The sequence below is a fragment of the Ixodes scapularis genome, unplaced genomic scaffold, assembly GCF_016920785.2.
Source record: "Ixodes scapularis isolate PalLabHiFi unplaced genomic scaffold, ASM1692078v2 PGA_scaffold0__279_contigs__length_252992795, whole genome shotgun sequence".
NCBI lineage: Eukaryota > Metazoa > Arthropoda > Arachnida > Ixodida > Ixodidae > Ixodes > Ixodes scapularis.
In genome coordinates, this window is record NW_024609835.1 from 210,200,541 (window position 1) to 210,214,412 (window position 13,872).

Consider the following 13,872-nt stretch of genomic DNA (forward strand, 5'->3'; position numbering starts at 1 on the left):
CCACTGCGCACGCTGCCTAAACAATTTGCTTTGTATTCGTTCGCTTTTTTTCGGAACGGGTGCGATGGCGAGTATTGTTTAATTATCGCCTGGGCTCCGCGATTTCGGGGTTGATTTTTCTTAGCATTCGCCGGGAGGAGAGAAGGGGGCGGAATTTCCCCCACGAAATCGGTGTTCGCCGGTGTTAATTTTCTAATGTCGAATAAAAATCGGTTTTTAAAGAGGACGTATACGTCGAAGAAAACACGACAGGAGGGTTGACTCGCAACCCTCCTTGCCCTCCTGATCGTGCCTTTCGCCTCGTCGCCCGTTATCCAGCACGCCCCGCTAGTCTTCCTGGTACCCTCCGTACAACCAGCGGCTGCATGAGCCCGACAAGGTGTCGACAAGAGCCGGCCCCGTACGTTTGTCCCAGTCGGGAAAACGGGAGCGGGAACACGCTGACGAGAGAGAAAGGGAAGGAAGCTCGCGGGCCCGCACAATTTCCGGGCCGCAATTAATTACGGCCCGAGAATGACCCGCGACACGCATCCGGGAGCCCCCAGACGCACCATGCATGTCTGCGCATGCGCCAAACGGCCGTATACTATAGAAGAGCCACGGCATAAGCTCACTTTCCGCCGAATAATTGCGAAAGAACTGTGTTGCCAGTCGCCCCCATGCAGCTTTCGCCGTGGAATCTAAAGCCGCATCGGGGAGAGTTTGCAATGTAATGGCGGACATCTCCTGCGGCGATCGGTCGCAAATGCGCATGCGCTGCGTTTTCGCGTGACGAGGAGGAGAGCCGTAGGAAAGGCGGAGGCGTTTGCAGACGACCGACGCTTCCGCCATCGCCTCGCAGCCGTGTTGCAAGCGCGTCCCACAAACCACGTGCACCCCGATCGAGCAGTCAGAGTACGCTCTGTAATACAGGCTCTCTGTATACGGTTACGGGAGATTTCACAACGCACTCTGTCACACTCACATGTGAAGCAGCCTTCACATCATCCAAGCCGGCAGCGTCACACCGCATCATCGAGACTGACAACACTCAGAACGCCGGGCTTTCATCGCGGACAGCCTTGTGTGGCGCGCATCGCTCCCGAAACCGCCGGTGCCCTAATGACGAATGCGCGGAAAAGGCCAATTAATCGCTGGCTCGCCGAGGAACTCCGGAACCCGGGCTTTGCGGGATCAAAGGTTCCGCAACAAAACGAGCGGCTGCGGATGCTTGGGGCGGATTCGGCACTCGCGACTAGTTGGGAAGTAGTTGCACGAGATGCACGGCAGTTTGTTTCGAGAACGAAGGTCTCTGTACGCCAGCCCGCCAGATTGGAAGTTTAACTAGGCCGCCGAAGAAGCCCAATTAAATGCTGTACTTAGCCATGAGTACAGAAACTCGACTACATTTTTACAGCGAGTTAACTAGCAAGCTAACTTGCTATGGAAATGTAGTCGAGTTTGAGATTAAGCTACGGGCGCTATACCGTTATTGATACACCCAATAAAGCTATAGCCAGATGAGTATTTCGCGTCGTCTTCACTGGATGCAGTTATCTCCGAGCGTCGCTGGCAGACAGAGTATAAAAGGAAAACCACTAAACGGGACAGGTGCTTGCTACTGATTTACATTTCTTTCACGTTCGTTTTCATTATCGCAACAGTATTAATTCTGTTTTCATTTTTCCTGACCCATGTCACCGCAACGCCATTGTCGTGAGCCTTTACCGCGTTTCTGCTTGACAGTATTCTATAATGATATGGGGACAACAATGGGAACTAATACAAACAAGATATTTATCTTACGAAAGAAGGGTGTTCGATTTATTGAAAACCTTCAAAGGTAGCAGCTCTCAGAGTACAAAATATTAACTGCAGAACAAATCATAATGCTTAAGTTATCAATCATCGTTGTTTAAAGCTATTAGACAGAATCAATCAGTTCTTTAAACAACTATCCTAAAACGCCAGGGAACTACCATTTAAGGTGAAGTCACTACGTAAAAGGCAGAGTTAGCGCAAAGTATGATCTGCAACAACTTGCACATATCGTTGCGGACGTATTAAACAGGCACTCTATCATAGCTGGATTGGCTCAAACTACCTCTCGTTCCAAACATCTAAAAAAAAAAACCGTTAGCAATATATGATTAATGCCTCATGATCTGCAGTTAGCACCTTAGCTTGTTGGGTCCACGCGCATTCTTCAGATTATGACTGACATGACTAATTACGAAACGCAGATTTCGCAATATCAAAGAATTAACTGCATTAATAGCACACCCGATATAAACCACACACAATCCTTTACGGTATTCATAAAAGAATGCAGAGCACCACTTGTAGACAGCGCTATCAAATTTCAATAAAATGCGAACCACGTTGTATTGGTGGTGCCCTGATATCCAAAATAACGTGTTGGTAAGCGATTTTTGTTTTTAAGAATAGTTATTAGATGATATGGTTCAGTCAGAAGACAATTTCGTCTTCTTTTGACCTAACTCCTCAAACATTTTCCGTATGAAATAAAAAAGAAATCATTCATTCATTCGTTACCACAAATTCCAACAAAGAGGCCAAAAAAAAACTGATATTTGATTAGGCGCTGGTTCCTTACAGTTCACATAACTACACAAACGGACAGAAAAAAAAAGCATTCAGCTGAAAGTTACAAATTCGAACAAAGTAATCGGCATCTTCCCGAAAACGTAGCAATATTTAACAAACAAGAGAAGAAAACAATACAAGGTACCCAAGATACAGGAATGACAATATATGCAGGTAAACAGATAACGCAAAACCCCTAGCCGAACCAAGAACAAAAATATTCATTCGTCATTTCGAATATCAGGGCACGACAAATACAATGTGGTTCGCATTTTATTGAAATTTGCTATCGCTGCCAAGAAGTAGTGCTCTGCATTCCTTTATAAATATCGTAAAGGCTTGTGTATGGTTTGTATCGGGTGTGCTACTAATTCAGTTAATTCTCTGATATTGCGAAATCTGCGTTCCGCAGTTAGTCCTGGCATGGCGCAAGGCATACGACGATGTTCCTGTTTCACCGGCAGTAACACAGAACGCAACGCAGCTCTCCTCGTCGATTCCTTAACTAAGACAAGGGAGGAGAATGCAAAAACTGACAGGATTTTGACGAAGCCTCGCAGAGAAGAGCGAGGAGCTAGAGGAGCTGACGAATGCACAGCTGGTAAGGCACGTCAGCAGGTACACAGAGCACACATGCCTTGGCGAGGTTATGTGGCAGTCATTTAGAGCCCATTAACGCATGCCGTGCCGACTAAAGGTTCTTTCGTACGGTGTTATTTGTTCCCGGCCATACTGGAATCACATCACTTTTATTATAATTACTACTATTATTACTTGCGCCATATGGCATGATATCAACCGTCAAGCTACAGATGTTCGAACAGGAAAAAAAGAGTTTATGTCGCGTGCGTGTAGTTTTACAACTGAATTACAAAGACAGATGTAATGGTTTCAGGAGAAACTTCCCCAAGGTGGAGAAGATATATGCAAGCATAAATTGACTTCAATTTTAAATGCAGCCGAACCCGCGCCCTTAAGGCGACTGGGGACATGCCCTAAAATCATTACATTAACGTCTGATCTCACCCTTGAGGTAGTATGATCAAGACTGGTGGCAACTGTTAACATGATTCGTTTACTCTACTGACTACCAGCTCCTGGTTAGCCGAGTTGCTAGAGCGCTTGGCTAGTTTTGGAGAAGTCCGGGATGGAATCCCTGACCAAGCGGGTTTTTCTCGGCGGCCACTGGTCGCCAATGTTTGCGCTACAATTCAGATGGAAATAAATTCATTCTCGCAATTACCAAGATGTTCGATAAAAGTGTTCAGCTTTGCTGCCCATGGACCTCGTGCAGACGAAAAAAACAAAAACAAATATATATATATATATATATATAGAGAGAGAGAGAGAGAGATATCTTTTTTTTTTCTTAATGATGTCAGCTATAATTTGACAGTCAACAGATATCTAACACAGTCGTACCGCGGAACCCGTGATGGGGCTTGTGCGTCGACGCACGTTCACGTTTTGTCCGTGCCATCCAACGAAATGGCAAATAACTACAAATGTCCGTCTCGTGCGTTTCAGTCCTCGAGCAGCGTCGAAAAGGCCCGTCTTTCTCGCGCGTGCGTCTTATAGGCCGCAGACGCAGGGGCTGCAAGAAACCCGACGCACGCGAAAATCAAAGCAGCGCTGCGCAAACAACGCGACAGCGAAAGAAGGAGTGCTCGGACGAGAAATAAAACACGGCCCAGAGAGCGCAAGACGACGCGCCAGAGTAAAGACAAAAAAGAAGAAGGAAAGGCACGGGACAACTTCTTTTCTTCCAAGCAAAAACGCGCATCCGTGAGCAGAGTGACACTTTCCTTTTACGGTGCGTTGGTGTCACGTGCCTTTTGATGTGCCATCCCTACGCTCTGATTCTACCCTCGCTCCCAACCCCGCTCGGAGAAGAAGTATGTCCGCGTGCGCGTCGTGGGTCGAGAATGCCCCCGCTTTCGGTGCCCATTTCGGGGCACTTGCGCCGGGTCCGGCCGTGTCGCCGTAAGAAGCGACGGACACGACGATCTATGCGTCAGCCGACACAAGTTTGCGCTTCGGTCTTGCTGGACACGGCGCCGAATGAAAAGACGAGCGAGACACGTCCAGTCGAGGAGAATCGAAACACGCCGTTCTCCTACGATTTACCTCCGGGTATGATGGGCTCGAAAGCGAGCCGTGACGGATGACAACGGTTCCGCGATTCGGGTCAACACAGTGGAGCGGAATCTGTAGGCAGGCAGCAGCGCCACTTTCCACCCCGCGGCAAAAAAAAGAGCAGCAATAAGCCGACTGGGCATTCGTTCTACTACAATCCGTACAAGTTCAGCCGTACGTTGGAACACAGGCCCCTATGTTCTCGCTATATTTCTTGGCCGCTCCCTTTTTATTTACAACGCAATTTTCGAACATATTACCTGGAGGCGGTTGCGGCACTGTTGGCCGTCAACGTGTGTGTGTGTGTGTGTGTCTGTGTAAATATATATATATATATATATATATATATATATATAAAACTGAGAAGAAAAAAACCCTTAGTGAAAAACAGCAACAACGGACGATTTAATCTTCGACGTTTCGGCCGGAGTCCGGCCTTCGTCAGGAAGACGAAGGCCGGACTCCGGCCGAAACGTCGAAGATTAAATCGTCCGTTGTTGCTGTTTTTCACTAAGGGTTTTTTTCTTCTCAGTTTTATACCCACGCCTTCGGCCTCCCGCCACCATGCCCGTTATATATATATATATATATATATATATATATATATATATATATATGATGCCACGATGATGTTGACAGATGAAGCCAAGCATGGGATATATCTGGCCGCTAGGAGGAATGACCGATTTTCACACCTTTTTATTTTTTTATTTATTTAACTGTTATTCCGCATTGTTCGGAAGTGCAGAAAAAAATTTAAAAACAAAGCCATCATTTGTACAACACTCTTGTTCTTCTGACAGCCGATTCCACCTTATAATGGTTTTGACAGATTTGCGTATTATTTCGGTTTGGCGTGGTACTCCCGCAGTTTTAAATCCACGATCACTGCGCCTAGAAACATAATGTTACTGTTTGAAATGTGTTCCGCTCTTAATACCAGCTCTATTTTTATAAAAAAGAAATAAAAATTGCAACCCCAGCTCTTTTCCGTCGACATGAAAGCAATTCATAATTCAGTTCGTGCGTCATTTCAGTGCACCCTATATACCGCCGGTGCCACATGAAGCAGATGCTCCGCTTCCAGTACGTGCTCGCTGCCCTCTGCCGGATCGACTTTGGCTGTGAAAGCTAGCGCACGAGGCGCTCGAATGTTCACGCCACCACACTAGGACCGAGTGCGGACTGGACTCGAGTACTACGCCGTTATCCGGCAGCGACCCGTGACCAACGAATACGTCGAAAAAGAGCTGACGCGCAATCACTGAGCATGCGCTGTCATAGTGTGCAGACACCCGCCCCAGTGATACACCCGCCCTCACCCCACAACGAGGAGCCGTAATTGACGAAAGCGGACGTCGCCGGCGATCTCCGGTTGCTATGAACGACGTTACGGCGTCGCTCCCTGTAACCAGCCAATCCGATGTGGCTTCCGTCGCTACGCGTGCTATCGCCAAGCCTCTCGAAATTTGCACCCCGCCGCCACCTGTCGGCGCCTGCAGAAGGCGTTTCCTAGCCAGCTTCCACAGTATGTATGTATGTGTATGTATTTATGCGGCGCTTGCTCTATGCAACGAGCGTCTGCAAAACAGACACGCCCCCCCCCCCCCCTTCTTCCTCCTCCTCCCCCCCCCCCCCCCCCCCCCCAGAAAAAAAAAGAAATTGGAGTATTGTTGCTCCGGGAGTCACCGCACTGGCGCTCCTCGTAGTTAATGGGCCGAAACAGCTCGTCAGATCTCCCGAGACTCGTGCCGTGGAGAACTTCGTGAAGTCTCTCCTGAAGCTTGTCTGCCCGTCTTCTTTCCGTCTGGAACTGCCTCTTCAACTCCTTCAATCCTCTCTTGTCCTGCATCTTGCACTCCTCGATGTTGTCCTGTGCTCTTTGCTTCAGCTTCTTTGCCTTCTCTCGAAACCGCACTTCTGGTTGTTTGACATCTCCAGATGAATGGTGAGATCCTTTACGGCATCGTCCAGCTGCGCCTTGAGCTTTGTGCAGCCGTCCGAACGTTGCCTTGCTTTGCACTGCTCCAGGTCATCTTTGGGCTCCTCAATGGCTTTCTGTAGCATGTCCACGCGTTCCTGCGCCCCAGCCTTGCACTGAAGCACCTCCTCCTTCATAGAGGGCAGCAGACGCTTGTATAGTGTCAGCGCCGCTTCGTTCTCTGTCACCTTCGTCGCACGCTCCTGCTCAACAAGAGGTGCTTCGTTTGACATGACACTAGATGGCGCCACAGGCAGTGGGGCTGTGGCACCATCTAGTGGCGACGTTGCGAACGTTATTATACGTGCGCTCCAAACCAGTGCAGGGTCAACGCATGTACCAGGACACTAATGCTAGCGCATTAAAAAACAAAAAAACAAACAAAAAAAACAAAGAAGAAAGAAAGAAACAAGATGTGCATGTAAACGTAAACTAAACGGCAGTTCTAAACGGCAGATACAACCACCCTTGGTGGTTGTCTCTGCCGTTCAGAACCAAATATATCGCATTCGTTGGGTGCATAAGAGTATGCATAACTGAAGTATATAGGTATATAACCGAAGCGTGCCGCCTGCATCGTTGGTTACTGCGCGAAAACGGGCACAAGAAGCGCGGTGTTCAAAAAGAAAGTGAACGGTTCGTTGGAATCCTTAATCCCCCATGTGTTGCTTAGCCGGGCGCCGCCGTCCAAATCACGCACTGAGAAGCGGATCGCGTCACTGCGAAGGACGGCGAAACCGGCGATGTCCGGAGTTAAACTGCGCGCACGCAGGCAAACAGCCGCCAAGATTTCCGTCCCGGAGGGCGCCGAGAACAAAGCGTTCATCCCGAGGCGAGGCATCGCTCGTTTCCCAGGGGCCCCGTACCGAGTCTAATAGGGCTCCGGTGCCCCTCGTGCAATATCGGCGGCGGCGTGGGCTTCCTCCCTCGGGGATTCCGTCAAAAGGAGGAGTCGGAGATAAGGGACTCGAAATTGCGTTACGTCGAAGCCTGCGCTCGCAGCTGAGGTCCGCATCGTCGTTCGCGCACACTTATCTCTCGAAAACGAACAAAAACAAACAATAATAATAACGCCAGACAGTTTTATTTTTGAATCGGGCAATTCCGCTAGCGTGAGCGCGATTGATGTGCCGGAGAAGTGTTTCTTCCTTCGGCCATATACTGCTCCAGCTCATTGGTTTTGTATTGTTTTTCTGTTTATTGCGACTTTTTCTTTCGACGCAGACAACAAACGTCGCTTTTCGCGAGCCAATTTCGTATATATGCAATCGAGTTCCGAAGTGTGACGTCAAAGGGAGACGACATCTGGCTCCGCATCTTGTGAGCACGATGCAATTCCGTTCCGAGAAGTAAAAATAAAGTTCTGGCGTTTATGAACGACTCGCGATATGCGTCCGCCTAGCGGTTATATAAAAATCAGAGCAGTGGTGTGTACGCAAAACAAATAACACAACAACAACGAAGCATTAGAGTATGAAAGTAAAATGTTTATGGCGGCACGAGACACGCCTACCTCAATCCGTGCCCCCTTAGCATGCTTCCCCGCGAAGCAGCAAGAAATTGGATAGCTTGGAGTCTGCCACGAGAAGATTCTCTGATACCGTTTGGATACTATTCGGAATGATGATGTTCATTAATAGAACGAGCAGTGTGTTCATACGGAACACTCTCCGCGCTCCGTGTATTATCCCGTCAGGGATTCTCTAGAACAAAAAAAAAAAAAAAAAAACTCAAATGCGGCATTTGTCATTTTTGTTTTTTATTTCCTTCGCGGCATGAGCACCCCAGCTCCAGTAAACACTAGCATACATTAAAACAAAGCGACCAGCGTTGCCTCATTCAACTTGCAGTCAAACAAGCGGACACGTGATCTAGCCGTACGCCGCCAACAAAGCCCGTGTACATCGGACGCCAAAATTGATTGCTGTGTCCACAGGCTAGCGCATGCTCCGAAAGGTTTACAGACCATATATAGACCAACACGCGGCTCTGACTTTATGCCTCTGCGGTGGGGCTGCTGCCGGTACAGCGCATGCGCTTCACCTTACGCGACTCTACAGTTCCTGCGCACGCGCCACACTTGCATGTGGGCAAACGCGGGCTTATTTCTCTATAGGAAGTATTCACTGGCGGCCATAGCTGTGTGCACGACTGCTGAGCGCGTGCTGATGGCGAGCTTCCCCGGTTCATTTGCAACGTGCATTCCACACCATCAAGAGTGCCGGTCTTAGCAACCTATTAATGTGGGCTCGTTCTGAGCATGCGCTCTAGACAGCAACCACAAATATGGCGCCCAGTGAATACTCCTTATACTTCGTTTCACCTAGAGCCACTAAATAGTCTCTACGCTTCAGAGTGACGACACTTCATCCATCTCGGCGCTCAAAACCACGGTTGCCAGTTTTTCTGAAGCTTTATCTGAAATCGCGGGAAACGTTTCCCCCAGAAATGTTACAACAGTTCGCGACAGAGCAAGACGATATCAGCCGAGCTTGCTACCCACCGCCTGTCTAAAGCCGACGAAGTCGCATTTTGTTAATCGTGACGATTGACAGCATGCGTCTGCTCTGGCAGCAAAATGGTGGTGTCCACTAGCAGACCGAGGAACGGAGTGCTGATACCCTTAGCGTAGCTCATTTAGTAGCTCTATACTTTCACCTCACAGCGCCAAAAACGCATCATCATGGTGTTCGTCCTGTTTCTGCGCGTGTTCTATCATCGCTGAATGAATCGTAAACAGAAAAGGCCCAGTGATGCGCTTTTAACGCGGCTTCAATGGTTCCATAAAAGTCCCTCGATACCTCGTTTACAATGAAAAACATCCAACACAAATGACAAAGCACATTCCGCTGGAACAAAATGCAGGCATCCAGTTCAAACCTCTGCTGTGCGCCGCCAGTCGCTTCGTAAAACCTGCACCGTCACGCAGTCGGCGCTTTAAAGAATGTTACTACTTGTACGAGGCTCTTATCTGGGGACTTTAGGTTCCATCAGCACGTAGCGTCACCTGCGTGTGCACTGCAGCTGAAACGAAGTATAAACGGCGCGTTGGCCCAGACTGGAAGGCCGCCGATCATGAAGGTTTAGAATAAACGTTGCAGAAGCATCGTGAAGGCTCGCTGAGCCTGACCACACGTGCTCAGCACCCATGGACAAAGTTATGGCCACCCGCGAATACTTCCGCTATTCATCATTCGTGGCCATGTGCAAGTCAGGAAGAAAGGGCTCGCCCACATCGCTTCTCTCTGCCTGCATAGGGACGCGGCAACGGCCAGGCGGCACCAGCAGAGCGAGATCTCACGGTTATATACTGTCTCGTTGTAACTTGGCAAAGGGTGAACGATAAGCCCCACATTGTGTGCCGACGGCTTCGATACACGCTACGTACACGCGAGCGCAACGCACACATATTGGAGCATGACGCAACGAAAAGCCTGATACTTCTTCGCAGTAAAAGCGCACTCCGATGAGACGTAGTCACGTTCCGACTGGCCCGGGAGGGTCTTGGTTTGCGAAGTACTAGCATGTTAAGCGATCACGGCTTTCTCGCCTACCCAATATTTCTTGCTTAAGACACTATAGCTAAGGGGCGCCACCAGAGTAATAACCCCCGTTCGAACAATGCAGCCGCCATTTTCAGGCACACCAAATGCTTCTTGCTTCAGTGGCTAGATAGCGCCAAACCAAACAGCGCTGTCGCTTTGTCTAGCCAGTGCTGCACCCCCGCAAGCCTAAGGGTCTTTAACACGCATCACGCAGTACCGATACATGTGCACGACCGCACGCACACCGGTACGACACTCATCCAGATCGAAACGGGCAGGGGTGGGGATTCAAACCAGGATCCCTGGGTTCAGCGGCGCGCGCTTTCGCTTCAAGTGCTCCGAGCTGGTATGCGCTAGCACACTCGGCCACCGATCCCCCCTTCCACCCCTTTGTCCACGATGGCACTCAAGTTTCGCGCAATTTTGCCTCCGCCGCCCTATCGACTAACCTGTCCGATTGAAATCAAATTATTGCCACGGATATTACGGCCAATTCAAAAGGTCAAAAAACGGACTGTCCAGGTGCGACCGGCAAGGGGGCTCTTCCGAAAGACCCGACCTCCACACTCTTAGAAAAAAGGGGTCAGTATAGTCCTCCCTAAAGGGAGGAACGCTCTTGACACATATGTTCCTTCAGAAAGGGAGAAACTTTCGTCCCTTAAGCAGGGGAGGAAAAGTTCCTCCGTCGACTGCATCTCATTATGGCGGCCACGAATCGAGCAAATCGAGCTCGGTAAGGCTTAACGAGAACACTAAGTCTATTGCACGAAGCGAGAGGAGCAGGAAATAAAAACGTAACACGAGCTTTCCGCGAACTGTATTTATTTCCGAAGTTTCTTTACCCCTGCAGGTAAAGAAACTTACGTTTTGAAAGCATGCAGTCACTCAGTCTTCTCATCGTCAGCACTGCGATGTTCAACGGAGACAACCGGCACTCAGTTCGCGCACTTTATGTCCTACCTTTGCTATTCCTCGAGCCACAATTCCTTCGTCAACCGTAGCGTCAGCCGCACATCACGGAGGAGTGAAAATCATTCGCCCGCAAAACCAAAAGCCGCTCTCAAATAAAAAGCAAATCCGAAGCAACCTCTTGGCTTAGCTCAGCACGGTAACACGAAATTATGGCGTAGCCGCGTAGCGTAAAAGGATGTTAAATCGCTTGCCACCAGATGGCAGGGTCAAGCAGAGTAATCGCACGTAGCTAGGCTAGGTGGCGCTAGGTACCGCCCAATTCATGTTTTACAAAAAAATATTTTTATTTTCTTACGCCACAATTGCGTTTCCTTTTCTTCGGAATCTCTAACACATGTAGACACGTTGCGCACACTACAAACATCAGGTCAACATATATTGAACGCATACACAGGCATAGCACATACAAACATCAATACAACAGCACGCTACCCCGATCACTACTAGCGAGCCCTGCGTTTCCGTCTTTTATAGTGGTCGTTTTGAACGTGCGGAATTTTTCGGTGACTCCCTAAGCAAAAAAAAAATATTCCGAACATGTTCATTTTTTTCCAGCAATGTCATACATCTGAGGCTATTCTTAATGGCTCAGGGGATGAATCTCTTATTAAAAAGAAGACGCTCAATCATGCCATAATTATTTGAAAGCCAATAAATCGAGCCGCTCCAATGTGGTTCCAAGCCATGAGTTTGTTTTCCCGCATGGCCCTTCGTAGCCAGTATTTATATTGTAGTGTTCGTTTTTCTATTTGTGCTGTTCGCGCAAAGCTGCAATTGCCGTCTTGAATTAATCTCGGTAGAGCGGATATCCACTCAGCTGGAAGTGATGCTTCACGGGCACAGAAATCGCTTTTCGATCAACTTGAATGCAGTCAAAGCCGCGACTTCCGACAACTGTTAAGTGTACGGAGCTGCGCCGTTGCGAGCTCGAAAACTTCTAGCGCTCATCCCAGCGCGCCACCAGCGCCACTTAGAGGGCAGTTTCTACAGGAACCGTAATATATTTAAACAGTAAAATAAAGGATAGCGTTTTTTTTTTTCGATTTTGCCTGTCTTTTTTTTTTATGCTAAACTTCCATTATAAATATACGTACTTTCCGTCATACTTTCGTAGTGTTGTCTTTTCCCCAGAGCGCAATCGCTCTCGGGGACCGACAGTCACATTGGCCACTCTACGATAGGAGCTTACCGTTCAGACCAGCGTTCATACATGACTATCCACACGTCGATCGACTGCACCTAATCCCTCAAGTGGTTTTAAACTCTTTAATGTAAAGCGGAATGTCATCCTGCGACACCCCGGCCCCTCCGATAACGGCCCGACCAGCGGCATCAATGCCCGACAGTTTACGTCATCTCATCTTGTTACACCACTGATACGCGAACACACGGTCACATCGGCGATAATTCCAGTCTTCTGTTCACAACCCACAACACTGCCATCACGATGTCGCTGACACGAAGAAATACAGAACCACGTTGACGATGTTGCTGACACGCAGAAGAATCACGTTGAACGCCGGTTGGCACTCGGCACGGAAGGCACCCAGGCAGCCGGCAGGAAAACCTGCCTTCCTTGGACGCAGTTCCCGCGATTTCCATAACGTCGAAAACGTCGACACAGTTCCTCGTGGTTTCGCCGGTTTCGCTGCTGTAGTTCCGCGTGTGTCCCGCAAATTGGAGACGGCCGTCTTACCCAGTGTATGTAGCACTGCTGGCACTGCTCCGGAACTTCGCTGTTTCTAGCGGCTTCGTTAGCTCATTTGATAAAATTAGTGGTAAAAACGTCAATGCAACCGAAATGTTCTGCACGTTTGGACTAGAAGACGGAATTACAGGCGGCCTTCGCTGCCGCTGAAGCTCAATCAACTCAACATTAATTTATTAAACAACGTGCGCGATGTGCTCGAAAAACGAAACCGAAAGAAGATGGGTCGGGAGGGCGAAAGCTTTCTCCGGTCTGCCTGGAGGAGGAAAACGTCTCGGAGAATAATAAGGACTTTAATTTTCCTTTCATCGGTCTGGGTTTGTTTATGTGTGTTTTGGTAAACAAAAATAAAAAAAAAACTTTACAAAAAAAAAACAAAAAAAAAACACAAAAAACCACTTTCCTGGGGATCGAACCGTTGACCACTTGGTCAGTAGCGCGATGTTCTACCCCTGCGCCAACTGAACAAGGAGGAACTCGCGCTCCTCCTTTCATCTGAACTGCCGTTCCTCCCTTCTCTGGGCAACTTGTCCGCAACAAGGAGGAACAGTCGCTTTTGCTACCTTTCTCCTCCCTTTTTTCTTAGAGTGCAGCATGCGCTCGCTGTCCATCGTCGTGCTTTGGCATCGCCTCCTGTATACTCAAAAAGCCCGGCAGTTCGACGACGGAGCAATAGAGTGCCCGGTCGCAGATTTTGAGCGCAAGGATCTGGTAGCACAGAGCATTTCTCGGGGAGCCTGTAGCAAGCGCGCAGCTTTGGCAGCGGTGAGGACCCGAAACACATTTGTTCGCTCGGGAGAAGTGTGTTTCGGCGTCGCGCCGCAGCGGGACGCCAGTCACGTGGCTCTCCTCTCATTCGTTGTTTGCTGCTCCACCTTTTCCCTTTCGGTGTCCGCTTCTCGTGGCGATCTGCCAGGCTTTGAAGCGCTGTCAAAGGCAGGTAT

At 48.9% G+C, this 13,872-nt stretch overlaps 1 protein-coding gene across 1 annotated transcript in view; it reads right to left on the bottom strand.

Moving 5' to 3' along the window:
- The window catches only part of LOC8038579 (protein timeless homolog), a 622,009-nt gene that overhangs the window by 470,071 nt on the left and 138,066 nt on the right, over positions 1 to 13,872 (bottom strand). The gene's annotated exons all lie outside the window — the stretch shown is intronic.